Source organism: Opisthocomus hoazin, chromosome 3, assembly GCF_030867145.1.
Source record: "Opisthocomus hoazin isolate bOpiHoa1 chromosome 3, bOpiHoa1.hap1, whole genome shotgun sequence".
NCBI lineage: Eukaryota > Metazoa > Chordata > Aves > Opisthocomiformes > Opisthocomidae > Opisthocomus > Opisthocomus hoazin.
Genome location: NC_134416.1, coordinates 93401760 through 93416212, shown reverse-complemented (window position 1 = coordinate 93416212; position 14453 = coordinate 93401760). Strand labels below are relative to the sequence as shown.

The 14453-nt window shown below is 39.2% G+C and overlaps 1 protein-coding gene across 3 annotated transcripts in view; it reads left to right on the top strand.

Moving 5' to 3' along the window:
• The window catches only part of CDKAL1 (CDKAL1 threonylcarbamoyladenosine tRNA methylthiotransferase), a 426501-nt gene that overhangs the window by 341651 nt on the left and 70397 nt on the right, over nucleotides 1-14453 (top strand). The gene's annotated exons all lie outside the window — the stretch shown is intronic.

Genomic DNA, 14453 nt, shown 5'->3' with positions numbered 1-14453 from the left:
CATCTTGCCAAGAAGCTGTATCTTCTTGCTGTGGTTCTAGAGACTGCCTCTATTTGATTTGCAGTGTATAAAGTAGAAGAGGCTTGTGGGGCCAATGGCGAATTAAAGGTTTTGTATCTCATGATCCATCAGGATAAAAATGGGGGTTTTGTATGTCCTTAAAGGATCTGCAGCATTACATTTCTTTGTGATAAACGTGGCATTTTCTAGTATCACTGAAAGCAGCTAGGAGGTTGATCTTGAAAGATGATGTTTTTGTTCATATAAATGCTGCTTTAGGTCATTTTTAATTTTTCTTTCACCCCTTCCTCATAAAATTGGGATAGCCATACCTAGTGACTGAGCCTTATAGAAAACAAGATGGAAATGCAACTAGTTGACAAAGGTCTTTAAAACACAGCATGAGGTTTTTTTTCCAAAATTTATTTCTGTGAGATTTGGTATATGTAGCACACAGAAGAGAGGTGTTGTGATAAAGCACTTCAGGTGGCATATACAAGCAGTTGTACTGACAAATCCTTTTCTGATTTTCAATTTATGAATTTCATACTGTCATGCTTTTTCCAAGGAAAAATACCTATGTGTTCTTACTGCTGCTCGTTTTTGCATCTCCTTGAATATTCCTAGTATCATTTATGAGGCATGTGTATGGCAACTTATACTCCTTCATGCCTTTTATTTTTACAAGCTTAATTTTTGTATAAAGGCCTGCTTGGTGCAAAGACTTGCAAGACATAAGGCATCACTGTTTTACATTGCAAACCCCAACTTTGTTTTCCGTAGAACATTTGCTAGAAAATGTATAATATACAGCTAAAAATACGAACCATTTGGAAGTCCTGTGTGAGAACAGACACTAAATACCAATTCACGTGTCAGACAGACAGTGGCAGCTGCTTTGCTAGTGTATGGCACAATCCCATATTAAATCAAATGGCAAGTGAACAGTTTGACAGATACTGTCATCAGTGCAAACATTATTAAACTCATTAAAGAGCTTGCTTTTATTTTTTTATTTAAAGTACATACATTTGGCTTGCAGAGCCCCTCTCAGTCAGAGCCTACCGCAGCAAGTACTGCTTCTCCAGGTTTTTTTGCCTAACAAAGCCTGATGTGTTTCTGGCCGTTCCTCGGGGGCAGTGCCGCGATGTTTATGGCTTCCCCTGCACGTTGTGTGTTAGGGTCTGTGACCAGAAATTCCATCTGAGAGCACATCGCTCTGGATAGCACTCAGTGGTTTTTTCAGTTTGATTGATGGCCCTGGTTTTGCACCATCTGGCTTCTGATAGGCTGCGTTAATCATATTCCAAACTAAGAAAATCTAGACAGGATTTTTTAATAATTACATGTTTGTGGAAAAGTATGTGTATAGATGTGTTTGCATATTTAGTTCCTATAGATTTCAGTCATACAAAGAGAGCAACAGTCCTGTCATACAGTTTGTATTGGGATAAATAGGTGTCTAAATAGATCTCTACTTATGCCTTCGATTTTACTCCTCCTGTTTTAACTTTTTTTTTTTTCCTTTCTGTCAGCAGTTTATAGTCACTGCCTTATGTGGACATTTTTCAGTTAGGAACAGTGGACTTGACTTGTCTAAAGCATTTGAGTCACATCTCAGCTGTTTTAAGTAAATCTTAAAATTTCTCTTTCTGCTGCTTTGGTGTTATGCTGAAGTTCCTTGATCTTTGTAAACATAGCTTAAGATAATGGTTTCTGAAACAGAACGTCATCAGGTTTTAAATTCTGTATGTGTAGAACAATTTAAAATTGTTGTATTTAAATTCACAATTGAGGGAAAATGTAAGAAGCGTATTATACGTACAATGTACGAAAGTCAGCAATTGGCCATATTGAGGGCTTCTGACAGAGGCTGACAATAGCATATTTAAGGTATTGTATTGTTGGATTAATAATCCAACACGTCTCCCAATATGTATGTAGGAATTAATCAGCCAACACGCAGTTGTTAAGTGTTCCAGATTTTTTTTTATTTCCAATTTACAAGTAAGTGGTTGTCTCTACTCCTTCTCCTTAGGCTGTTTTCATTTTGTGATGTTTTATAATACGACTTAAGGGAAGATTTGTCCTGTGGTACACCCTGTCACATTGCAGCCATGAGCTGGATGTTAGGGTTCACCTTTTAAATTTTAAAGACCGTGGAATGAGTTGCTGCCCTGGATTCCCTGCCACCCGTACTGCTGTGGATAGAACACTCCATAAAATTGTGGGCCAACAGCAATACTTTATGTCCTTACTAAGAAATCCAGTAAGTGCATTTGCTGTATCCCCAAGTCCAGCATTTACTGGTCACACTGGGTATTCTTTCTTAGGTGTTCCTCACCAAGCAAATGGTGTGGAAGTATCACAGCCACGAATTTTTCATTTACGGCTATAAATTGCGTTATTGTTGGGGTTTTTGTGGGGTTTTGTTTCTTGTTTTGACTTACTGTTTTCCCTATTTTCTCTCACTTTTCCTCAATATTATCATGAGTAGAGCTTGCAGATACTTTGGAATCTTTTTTAAAAAATTTATTACTGCCTCTGCTTTGCTTGTGAAAGTACCTGAAGAATGAAGTGCAGAAGAATTGCATGTAGAACTTAGCAGGAAGGTAGAGCAACAGTCGTCCCTAACCCCACCAACTAAAGCAAAACTTCCTTCTCTAATTTTATTTCTGCCAGGCTTGGTGATGTCTCTCTGTAGAGTAGATGAGGTTTATTTCGAAACATCTGGCATGAATTCTTTATAATTTAAAGCTGTGCTTAGGGTTCAAAACTAATGGTGTGTTAGAAAGTTGTTTGACATACTACAGCAAGAAACAGTTCTGGAGGAAGATTTTAGAAAACTCATTCACTATATTTAATAAAAATATAAAGCTCCTTAAGGTCTAGCACTGTGCAGATGCTGAAAGCACCCTGTCTCATGTTTGTTTGTTTCCACAGTTTTCTGCAAAACTCTTCTTTTTCTGTTGTCTTCCTCTAACACATTCATGTTTTCTTGTACATTTTCTTTAAAGACAAGGCTCATTTGTTTGTCTGCAGCGTCAGAGCTTTTTAAAGTAGACATTTGTGGTTGAGATAATCATAATTCACCAATGATCTGTGTTAAATTAAGTATAGATGCTGAAAATTAGAATAAACAAAACCTGCTTAATCACTACTACAAAAGCATCATCTTCATTTGTGTGCCAAGGAGGATTTTAAAAAAAAATCTTCAGGGCCACGCTACTGATCAGACTGTGCCCAGTGTGAAATTACAGTTCTCTAGTAAATCAACAACTGATCTTGAGGAATTTTGCCTTGCACCTACCAGATACAGAACTCCCACCTTATTTTGCCTGAATCATCGTAATTATAGTTTACCTCAGAGACATTATGGAAGTTAAAAAGTTAAAGTCTTGCCAACAGGCATAATCAGTATCTTCTCCTAAGCTCCCTGTTGGCTATGCATAAAAGCCCTGTTCCTCAAGCTCAGAAGAAGCTTTCAGTATGCGTACTGCTCCCCAGTGATCTTATTATCCAGCTTTCAACTTAGAAGAGCAGCATCACCATACAGGCTTGTGGAAGCTGGAGCAGCCCAATACCTTGCTGGTAGCAAAGGTTCACAGTGAAAACGACTATTGTTCATAGTAGCGTTCTGCAAAGGATCCTCTGAACTTTGGGAGATATGAGCAAGAGATGTTCACTACTGTAGTAGCACACTTCAAAACATGGAAAATAAGGTAAAATATATTTGCGAGTGTCTTCCTGAGCACTCAAAAATCACTGATATTGTCATTTAAACACTGGGGTGTAGTGCCTGCCTACACTTTTCAGCTGAACAATTCCAGTCAATCTTATCTTAGTCCATGCAGGTTTAATGACTTTGCTTCCTGAAGTCGATGCCAGTCAATTAATTCTGTAGAAATATCCCTGCATTCTGTAGTGGTGTTGTGTGTTATCACCGCGGTGGTTTTTTGTTTCTGTTTCAATATGGAGAACAGAGGGAGTTGAATTTTTGGATTGAATTTTTGTTACTCTGTTTTTTAGTTTTATTGTCATTCCCTGTGTTGGAAGAAAAGTTAAAGAGTAAGTATTTTTAAATTTGTTAAGGTACCAGCTTCTATGTGCATATTCCATTCTTTATGAAGCTTTCCAATAACAAATCAGCAAATGGGATGACTAAACATTTTAACCGACTCCTTTCCAGAGCTGTTTAATGTACTGGTATCTGGTTTTGCTGTTCTAGTGATGATTAGTAATGTTGTATCAACGGATAATGTCAAGTTATTATAGGACGTTTGGGTTTTGAAAACAGATACCATTGGTAATTATTTTTAAAAATTCTGCTTGTTTGTATTTAAAAATCTACAGGATTTCATAGCAGTACTAATCTGAGAGAGTACGCATGTTAAGATTTCTAGAATTCTTTCAAAGGATTCTTACTTCTGTAAGACTTACATCCAGGTTTTTGGTGCTTTTAAACTTCTTTATCGATACTGTCTTTGAGTAATATCTTTTCTTGGGATGCATGTAGTTTTAAGGGGAGGGGGAGCCCTTTATTGATTGTATTCTGTGGAATTCTGTGATTGTATTTCATGGACGTAGGGAAAGTGAAAGTACTTACCATAAAACATTTCATAGAATCACAGAAACATAGGTTGGAAAAGACCTCTCAGATCATCAAGTCCCACCATCCGCCCAACAACACCATGCCTACTAAACCATATCCCGAAGTGCCACATCTACACGTTTTTTGAACACCACCAGGAATGGGGACTCCACCACCTCCCTGGGTTGCCTGTTCCAATGTCTGACCACTCTTACAGTAAAGAAATTTTTCCTAATATCCAATCTAAACCTCCCCTGATGCAACTTGAGGCCATTGCCTCTTGTCCTATCACTAGTCACCTGGGAGAAGAGACCAACACCTGCCTCACTACAGCCTCCTCTCAGGTAGTTGTAGAGAGCAAGAAGGTCCCTCCTCAGCCTCCTCTTCTCCAGACTAAACAGCCCCAGCTCCCTCAGTTGTTCCTCATCAGACTTGTTCTCTAGACCCCTAACCAGCCTCGTTGCCCTTCTCTGGACATGCTCCAGCACCTCAGTGTCCTTCTTGTTGGGAGGGGCCCAAAGCTGAGCACAGTACTGGAGATGCAGCCTCACCAGTGCCGAGTACAGGGGCACGATCACCTCCCTGCTCCTGCTGGCCACACTATTCCTGATACAAGCAATTTCCTGATACAATATTCCTGATAGATGATCAATATTCCTCATACAAGCTTTGTAAGACCTCCTATCTAAATCAAAGTAATCCAGTTATTTGTGTTGGAAATAGGATGATGTTATTGCCAAGGAAGCTATTTTGTCTTCAGTGGTAGATAATATACCATTATATCACATGCATACACATCAGTTCTGTTGAGAATGCTCTCAAAATTATCTTTAGAAATTGATCTGCTGTGCTTTGACGCATTTTTTTCCTTCACTATAGCTTACCATGATTCTGAGAATGTAGTTCCACAAGAAGAAAACGCTAGAGCCATTGAGAAGAGAAGGTTAAATACCGGTGAATAACTTTGTGTGTGTATTGTAGTGGCAGTTTGATTTTTGAGGAACTGTCTTCTCTGTCAGAATCTTGTCAAAATCCTGGTTCCAGTGAAGTATTTAAAATAAGGTATCAGCCTATTTTCTTCTGGAAAGCGACATAGCTTTTGACTTCTAATCTGAAGCCTAGAAATTATCCAGAATTAAATATCACTAGCAGCTTATTTGTGGGGAAAAAGGAGTTTGCATTCCTTAGGAAGAATATCAGACATATGGGGATGTATGAATGTATGGAGAAGACTTGGCTGACATGTATTTGTGTGTCTAAGTCAAATACCAGTCAGAAGTTATTGTTCTGCTGTATTTCCTCAGCAGTGAACAACAAAGTGACAACAGCTGTGGTACTCAGGCACCATCTGTCTTGTGAACCCTGCCATTCTGTTCTTGCCTGAATATGATAAATCTTACCTTATTTCTACAAGAAAATAAAAATAGTACTTAATCTACAGTTCAAAAGCTGGATAAATTCCAAGTGAGGCTCTGTTAGCAGTGATATTCCTTGTCTAAGGGGGTGTAAATTTGGGCTTACACCTAAGTGTGTGTATATAAATATTACAGATTTATTGCTGTGTGTGCTGTGCTATGCCACAAATACAAGTCTGTATACAAACATGCTATATAATAAAAAATCTTTTTAACAAGCACAGTAATTTGTATCCACAATAAAGTAATTATTTTTAACTTGCATGTCTACAATTGAAGGCTTTAAATGTATGCTAATGATCAGTGGGATGAGGAGGGATCAAGGTGGATTTTTATTTGTTTCCATATTTTGAACTCCTCTTTGCTGATGGTAAGTTGTAGGCAGTATCCTTAGTTATTTTTTATTTTAATTTCAGCATGGTGAAATTTGAAACTGCTGAGTAATTTTTCAAATGCAACCTTCCTGTTTTCTTCCATGTAAACAAAATTAATTTAGGGTAGGTTGCTTTTTTCCAGAATGCCCAGTGAAGCAGTATTTTTCTGGCTGTCTCACTGCTGCTTTTTCCACTTTCAAAAGTTTTCCTCATCTTCAGTTTTGTTAGTGTTTAACTGTACTTCTGGTCTCAGCCCCTGAATTATTACACTGCACCACTTTCACAGTTCCATGCATTGGACAGCAGCAAAAGTACCTGAAAGCCAGCTGGCTCTGTGCATGGCTTTGTCTTACGGAGAGTCTAATGAATTGGCACTTAAAAATTGTTACCAAAAATCTGCACATGTCTCTGCAGAAACTTGAAGCACCTGCTTCACTTCTTAATGTTAGCATTTTTTAGAAAGAAGTCTACGCATTCATAGTCTTTCTGTCAGAGATACAGGATCTCCAGCATTAAAGATCACATTGTGCGTTGAGAATTGGTAACCTCACATATAAGACTCAATTATTTTTAATCACTTTTTTTAAGTGATACCCACACTGAAACTGATTGCAGTGAGTATGCATGATGAAAGCAGTGGGTGAAGCCATGAATCCCAGTTACAAAGTGGTTTGGGTTTATGTACCAAAGGACAGCAAACTGTATCTAAGAACTGAACACAAGCTGTCTTATGAAATTAGATACCCTATATGTAAAGCAAAAAAAGCTTTTGTAATGGCACGTATACACAAGGTGGGACATCATTACCTTCGTTACTTTTTTCAGTCACCTAGAATTTTTTGCTGAAAATCTTGTGAATACTTTTTCATCTCTAAAATGTCTATTCAGTATAATGAAGTTTTGTTCTTATACAAGTGAAAGAAGTCCTTTATTGTTTCTGAAAATTTTAGAAAATATTAAAAGAATTTCATGCAGGAGTTGCTGGGGGAGCAGATAGTTTTGAAGGATAACAAGATATGTTCTCAGGTGTGAGTTTCTTGCTCTGCGTGTTCAGTTATGTATCTACAGTAGGTGCTGTTCCCACTGGAGCAGAGAGCATGAGAGAGGTGTAGAGATGGTGCAGGGCTCTTTCCACATCTCCATAAAAAGGCTGGACAACAATTGGCTGAATAAAATAGCCACTTTAAGATAATAGAATAAAAAGAGGAGTAGAGATAGTGAATAAATCTTAGGTACCTGCAGATGCTGAGAACCCCTCGTTCACACAGCATCAGACAGAGCCCAGATGGATTTTCCCACAGCATGCTGCGCGCATCCCAGCCACGGAGAGGTTCTCTCTAGGGTCCACAGAGGAGTAAAAATTGCTTCTTCAATGCACTTAGATCTCCTGTTTTAAAAAACACAAAAGGGTCTTGCCACCTTTTGCTGTTTTTCCTTTAAAGTATTCTACAGAGTGGAAATTGTGCCTGTGTGTGTTATGTGCTGTCTCGCTGTCAATGAAATATTCCAGGTTCGGTACCCTAGAAAAAGTGCTGGTGATGAAAGGAGCAGTGCTGCAAATGCAGTCAAGTGAAAAAAAAAAAGGGGGGTGGAGGGGATGGGAAGGAAGATTAGAAAACCACGAAACCGTTGTAGTCAACAGTAAACACATATGACTTTTTTCAATGTCTGGCCCCTCTCCTCAACAAGTGAACGGGGAAATGCCCTTGTAAATGGAGCGACTCATATAAACATGGTTTATGAATACCAAGGTGAATGTGCCTTCAGATATACCTCAAGAGACTTATATATGAGAAAACCAGCAAGTGAAGAAACAAATGCTTAAAAAAAAGAAAAAACAGTCCTACCGGACTCCGTGTCTGCTTCAGTTGGAGGAAAGACATAAATATTGTTTGCTATACAACACTGAACAATGTGGGTGAATGTAGCAACTGTAAAACCTTCATTGCTCCTTCAGCTAAAACAAACAGAATGTGTAATTAGTTGGCTGCTTCTGCCTAATCCTAAATCCCAAGAAGACTGCATGCCATTTGAATCATCATCTACCTGGTTTTTACAGGCATATTTTGGTTGTTCCAAATCATCTTCATGGTTGCATGCACCAAACCTCTGCAAAGCAATAGAGAACAGTAAACGCTGCCCTGACGTGCTGCATTTAGATGGTTAAAGGAGAGCTTTCTGCTGTGCTTGTTATTTCATTGACTTAAAGCCATACCAGTGATTTCCAGATGTTTAGAGTAATTTTGTCACAGCCTTCAACTTTGTTTGTGCACTTGGTTTTATAGATTAATCTCAGTACTAATTTTTTTTTATTTATTACTGCTTGATCAGGCAGTTAATCCACCGTAATTTGTATCTTCTGAGGTAAAATTCACTTCCAGTTAACTACAGTAGACAAGATACACTTGTTTTGTTTTTATGTTTACAAAGTAAATTTAAATATAAAGTCTTTTTGTGGATACACAGTAAATTATTGATTCTACTCCTGTGTCAGAAAGAGAGAAAGATTGCATTAGAACTAGCATAATGTGAAATGCTGTTTTAACTGGAGGGACTCTTGAACGAGAAAACCTTCAAAGACATTGCTTAGGTTTTTTGTCTTTTTACCTAAAACTTCCATGAAAGTCAATCTTCCGCTTCTGCACCATTTTGTCCAAGTTTAACTGTTGTATATTTTAATGAGTAGTCAGACCGCTGCTGCCTCAGAAGAGCCCAGGGTAGTTTGCTGGCCTCTCATACACCGCATGCAGGGAACATACGAACACAGCACTGCCCTGACTGTTTTCACAAACTTGATGCCGTGGAAGAGGAAGATTGTTGCCGTGTATCAAATGTCAAATATTCAGGTCAAAGCAATCGTTCTGAGTTTGGTTGCAGTTGTCTGAAAACCTCAGCTAAATGCCACTGTGGAGTTGCAGATCACAGTAGAGGACACATGCAGTAGTCCCACAACTTCTACACATTTCTACAGGAAGAAAATCTTGGATGGAGAATATGGGAAAGACCATCAAGGCCAGTGAAGTTCATATCTGACCATTAATAAGCCTCATCCTGGTCAGGCCGTGTGCCTTGTGCCGTGCTGGAAAGCTCTCTGTATAAAGATGTCTTCAAAGTCGTAGAGACAGCCTCTATGCAGAGATAATGTCTTTTATTAGACAAACTGCTACTGTTAGAAAAATTAGACAAACTCTCAGGCTGTTGAAAGCTCCTCTGTTTCTCCCAACTGTATCAGCTAATTAATTTTACTGAAAAAAAAAAGTTTACCCTAGGAACTGTGCATTTCTTGTATCCTTAGACCATTGTGGCTACACCACCATTATGTTAAAATGAGCAGAAGGACAGGGTATTGCTACCCATTTGATTTACTTTGATGTTCTGAGCCGTCCTGGATTTCCCGAGCTATGCTATGGCTGAAGATGACAAGACTGAGTTTTAGAAGAACAAGGAGGATTCTCTGATTCCCACCTTGCTGCTTGCTTACAAAGTACCAAAGTACAGCATCTACAATCAACTTCAGAACTTTTTTGTAGCTTTTTTCTTTCCTTTTCTTTTTGTACTAGTGAAAGGAGGAACTACTGCCCTTGTGTCTGACAAGGAGGAAGAGCGTAATGCAAAGTTGTGCGAGGCTGAGGTTGGACGGTAGATCAGACAATTAGGAAGAAGGTGGCATAACCGCTGGGAAACATTTGGAAGCAAGTGGAAACAGAAATGCTATCCAAATGCTAATTTGGTATTTTCTCAAAGGGATATTTGGAATATATTTATTTGATTAGTATTGTGATCTATAAATGTAACTGGCACTTTTTTCCTAAATAGAAGCAACTCTATCTCATGTCATACGTAGCATCTCCTACAGTCAAGTACACTTAAGCTGGTCTCAGTTTTGCATTTATGGAGTTGTGTGAGCTTATTCAAGCCAACAAAAAGAGGTCTCCCTTGTTAGGCTGGAGCATTATTTGAGCTAATCTGCCTGCTTGAGTGCATTAATGTTTTGCATACAGTTCTAAGAGATACGTGCAGCTGTGTGGCACAGTTCTGAGTTATTGGAATGATTCATGGCACTGGTTTCTGTGCAGTCACCTTTTCCTTCTTTAATAAATGAATACAGGCTCAACTCAGTAGAAATCCAGGCTTTCTTTGCACTGCAGCACAAGTATTGTTTGTTCTTTATAGCAAAGATCAAAGAATGTATATATTTTTTTAAATAGCAGCAGGAACCACAGGTCATAACTCGTTAAAATGACTTCCACCCCTTTTTAATCTTAGGACTATACCATTGTGGAGTATTTATTGTTTTATTGTGGAATGTAGATGTCACTGACTGCAGTTATGTTGATTCAGTATGGCCTTTTGTATATGTTTTTCAGAACTACAAATGATGGCATTTAATTAAAACCCACACATTAGACCAGATGCTCCTTTACATGGAAAAACTCATAATATGGGTGAGGAAGCCTCACCATATTTCTGTGTAAGGAATTTTCCTCCCAGGAAAATACTTGAAATGAGAAGGGGTGGCATTAAGTACACAGGTGGTATTTTGAAAGCTAAGAAGTACTGAAAAAAAGCTTGCTTTGGTTTGAGCAGCCTCCTTCCAGACCTCTGTAAAAATGTCTGCTTCCCCCACAGAGCGAGGTTTTGCTGTGCCAAGGAAAAATCCCAACTGTTGTGCTGGCAGCGGTCTCCTTTTGGTGTCTGTTGAAGAAATAGGTGCAGGTAGTCGGAATATAACATGATGCGAGATGGGACACGTGTTGTGAAGCGCGGGACTCAGTGTTATGTGGGAACAAAGTCAGCAAGCAGCTTCCATATTTCCTTATTCTTTTTTATCACCATGTCCTGACCTTGCTAGTTTCATTCTTGGGCATTGGTAGAAGGATGTATGAACAAGGGAGCAAAATTCAGAACTTTTCCCTGTAGCTCAACTTGTCTTTTATCAGCCGATGGAAGCTGGAGGACTGAGCTCTTGTTATCGAGCTCCTGGGACTGCTCACACGTTGGTGACTGGAGAGTCTGGAAAGACATGTCTTTTCCAGGCAGAGTCAGAACCCGGCAGCGCTGCTCTTTCCTCTAGCTGCTTCTGGTTATGCTCCATATCTGTCATTCCCATACGCCTACTGCAGCTGGGCATCTCTCTCCCCTTCACCATGCACTTTAATAAAGCACGTTTTGTAAATCCGCATGAGCCATCTAATTCCTATGTTACAGGTAAGGCAGGAAAAAATTGAACTTTCCTCTATTTAAATATAGGATACATTTCCTGCTTTGAATTAATTTTCCAAGTACTCTATTGTGAACTTTTTACGCCTCCCGTACTTTATTATTTCTCATCTGACCTCTTTATCTTCTGCCTTTTGTGCTAAAAAAGACATTTCTTCTGTCCAAACCCTCCCTATTTCATTTTCAGAAATTGTGCTTAAGGAAGGAATAAGAAAAATGCTTTTCCTCCCGCAGGTTATTCCCATGCTTTAGTGCCAATAATACCCTCCTACACTCCTGTGTTATGTGAAATTATCATGTTGGCATTGGGTCAAAGAAGATAGAAGCTCTTAAAAGGGGGGTGGATGGTAGAGAATGAAGTTTCTAAATAATCTGCCCCCCCCCCCCCCCCCGTTTGGAAATGGTATTAGCATGTGCATTGGAGGATATGTCCAGGGCTTTAAATCATCTTGTAAAATATGGAAGCAACTTGGCTTGATTTACCTTTTCTTCTTCCTGGAGTAGAGACCGTATGTTTTATCTTCGGTGTGTTCTGTCATGCTTGCCAACTCCTGAAGCAGTAAAGGTGAATGGTAAGGGTGATTACTTAGGACATGCAGTGCTTTCGTTTGCTTTCAAAAGAGAATTTTAAGCAGATCACATAAGAAATGTTTAAAAAAGTGTTGAAGGAGGGATTGTCCTTGAATATGTGAATAAATATGTACTCCTGTCCCCCTTGTCCCACAGGTAATACACAGGAGAAATGTGACACTGCTAGAGTAGCTCAATTTTTTTGTGCTGTGCACTCCTGGCAGGGGAGCAACGAGAGCGAGAGTCCCACGATTCTGTCTGCTGGAGGCTGAGTCTTCCCTTAAGATTCCCATCTCTTTCATCTACCTCTCCTCAAAAACTTCCTCTTACCCTCTTAGAGTTAAGGATAAGAGAGAGGAGGAGGAAAGAAGTGAAATGGACAAATTGGGGCAGTGGAAAGAGCGAGCCAGAATACTAAGCAAAATTCTGCACCAGAAGATTGCTTTCAGAAAAGCACTGCTGGGCTTCAGGTGAGCAAATATTCTCTGGACTGAAACTCAGGAGTCTGCAAGCTGAATTGTGTCCCAAGCAGCCGTCTGTCTAGAGACTTGAGTGAACTTCTTGCTGTTTGCACCTTTGTTTCCCATATTAACAGTCTGTATTTGTCGCTGTCTGTGTCCGTCTAAGAAGGAAAGGATGCCTTAGTTTGTATCCACCCAGCTCTTGCAAGGCACAAGAAGGAAGCAAATGTGGCGTCAGCTGCTCATCCCTGTTAACTTGGTCAGTTATTGCTACTAACAGTAAAAAAAATGACATAAATTCTGTAGAATTGTTGGGATTTGCAAGTACCTTTGAATCCAGGAGTTTCCAAGGCATTGTGTATTTGTTTAAAATAGTAGCAGTTACACCCCCCATAGTGGGATTTTGAATGAAAGTGGTGATTAACAGTGTGGTAGTGCAATGGTATTAATATCCTTTCAATCATATTTCTTTAGTTAGCTATATTGACTTAGAGCTCAGACTACCATTGGTTACCCAGTACTGTTCTGCTGCCCAAGATGACATTACCATCAGAGCTGCATCGGGTTTACACACTTTATATCTTAAGGTCTTTCCCTGACCGCAAGAAGTTATTGTCCTAGGCTCTTAACTCGGTTCAGCCACGTTCTTTGTGAATAGATGTCAACAAGTGGAACATTGTAGCAGTTAGATATATAAAGTGCAAGGGACTAGAAAAATCACATCATCATAATAATTTTTCTGAATAAAAAGGGTTGATTGAATTGGTAAGAGACGTGGCACTGAAGCAGTCAAAGTCAGGCTTCCGACACTGCAGTTAGGTTCAGAAAAAGAAAGTGATTTTAATAAGACAGTCAAATCTCACCTCGTTTTTGTCATTTGCTTTCAGGAATTATTTTGTTAGTCAGCAGTGCTGGACTGCTGTAAAACAAGTCAAGGAACCGTTGAAGCTGTTCTTTCTTAACCTTTGAGCGAGTGCAGTGGAACTCTGATGCCTAGCATAGTTGCATTTGCAGCTGCATGATACCATGATTTTTTTCTGAGGTGAAGAATGCTATTGTGTTTTTATTTGCAACATCAACAGGGCAGTTGTTTAATAGGTGAAATTTGTAAGTCTGTAGAACATGCCTTTTTACTATTGTTGTCTTTTCATTGTTATTTTTGTTGTCCATATAATAAGGGCCTTACAGGACAGATGGCAGGAACTCTCAATTAGCCTTGAGGTCAGGCATCTAGATTAAAAATCTTGACACATTCCTTTATCGTTTCACCCCAGTCTTAAAAGGGCAGTTCATATCTCATCTGTATTTAATACCTTGTTTCTTCTAGGGAACACGTAAAAGATAATCTTATTTTACAGCACGATCAAATTGGGTTTATAGGGCACCAGGACTGGTGCCAGTCTCTGAAAAGGCCTATTTCTTTGGGGTCCAAAATATCATTTTATTAAGCTGTGTGCTTGAAAGTTAATTTTGTTGCTGTATTAAACTGGCATTAACTAGCGTTTCTACTGCTGTATGATGGGCAAAGCTTCTTTCTGAGCAAATCCTGAAATGGTAGATGGCAGACTCTGGTTTGTTTACAAAATAGGTGCAAAATCATTTTTCTCGGGTCTCCAGTCTGGTATGTCTCAACCTGTTTCAGTCACCTTAGGTGGGCTTCTGCTTACCCACCTGTTGGGTGAAGTAGCTTTGGACATTGTTTAGGATGTCAGTGCTTTTTATGTCCATTACCACCATCCACATAGCGTAAGTGGGATTCTGATTCTGTGCTTATAACAATGTATTTTCATGATTTTTGGCAAACTTAGAACATCGCAACAAA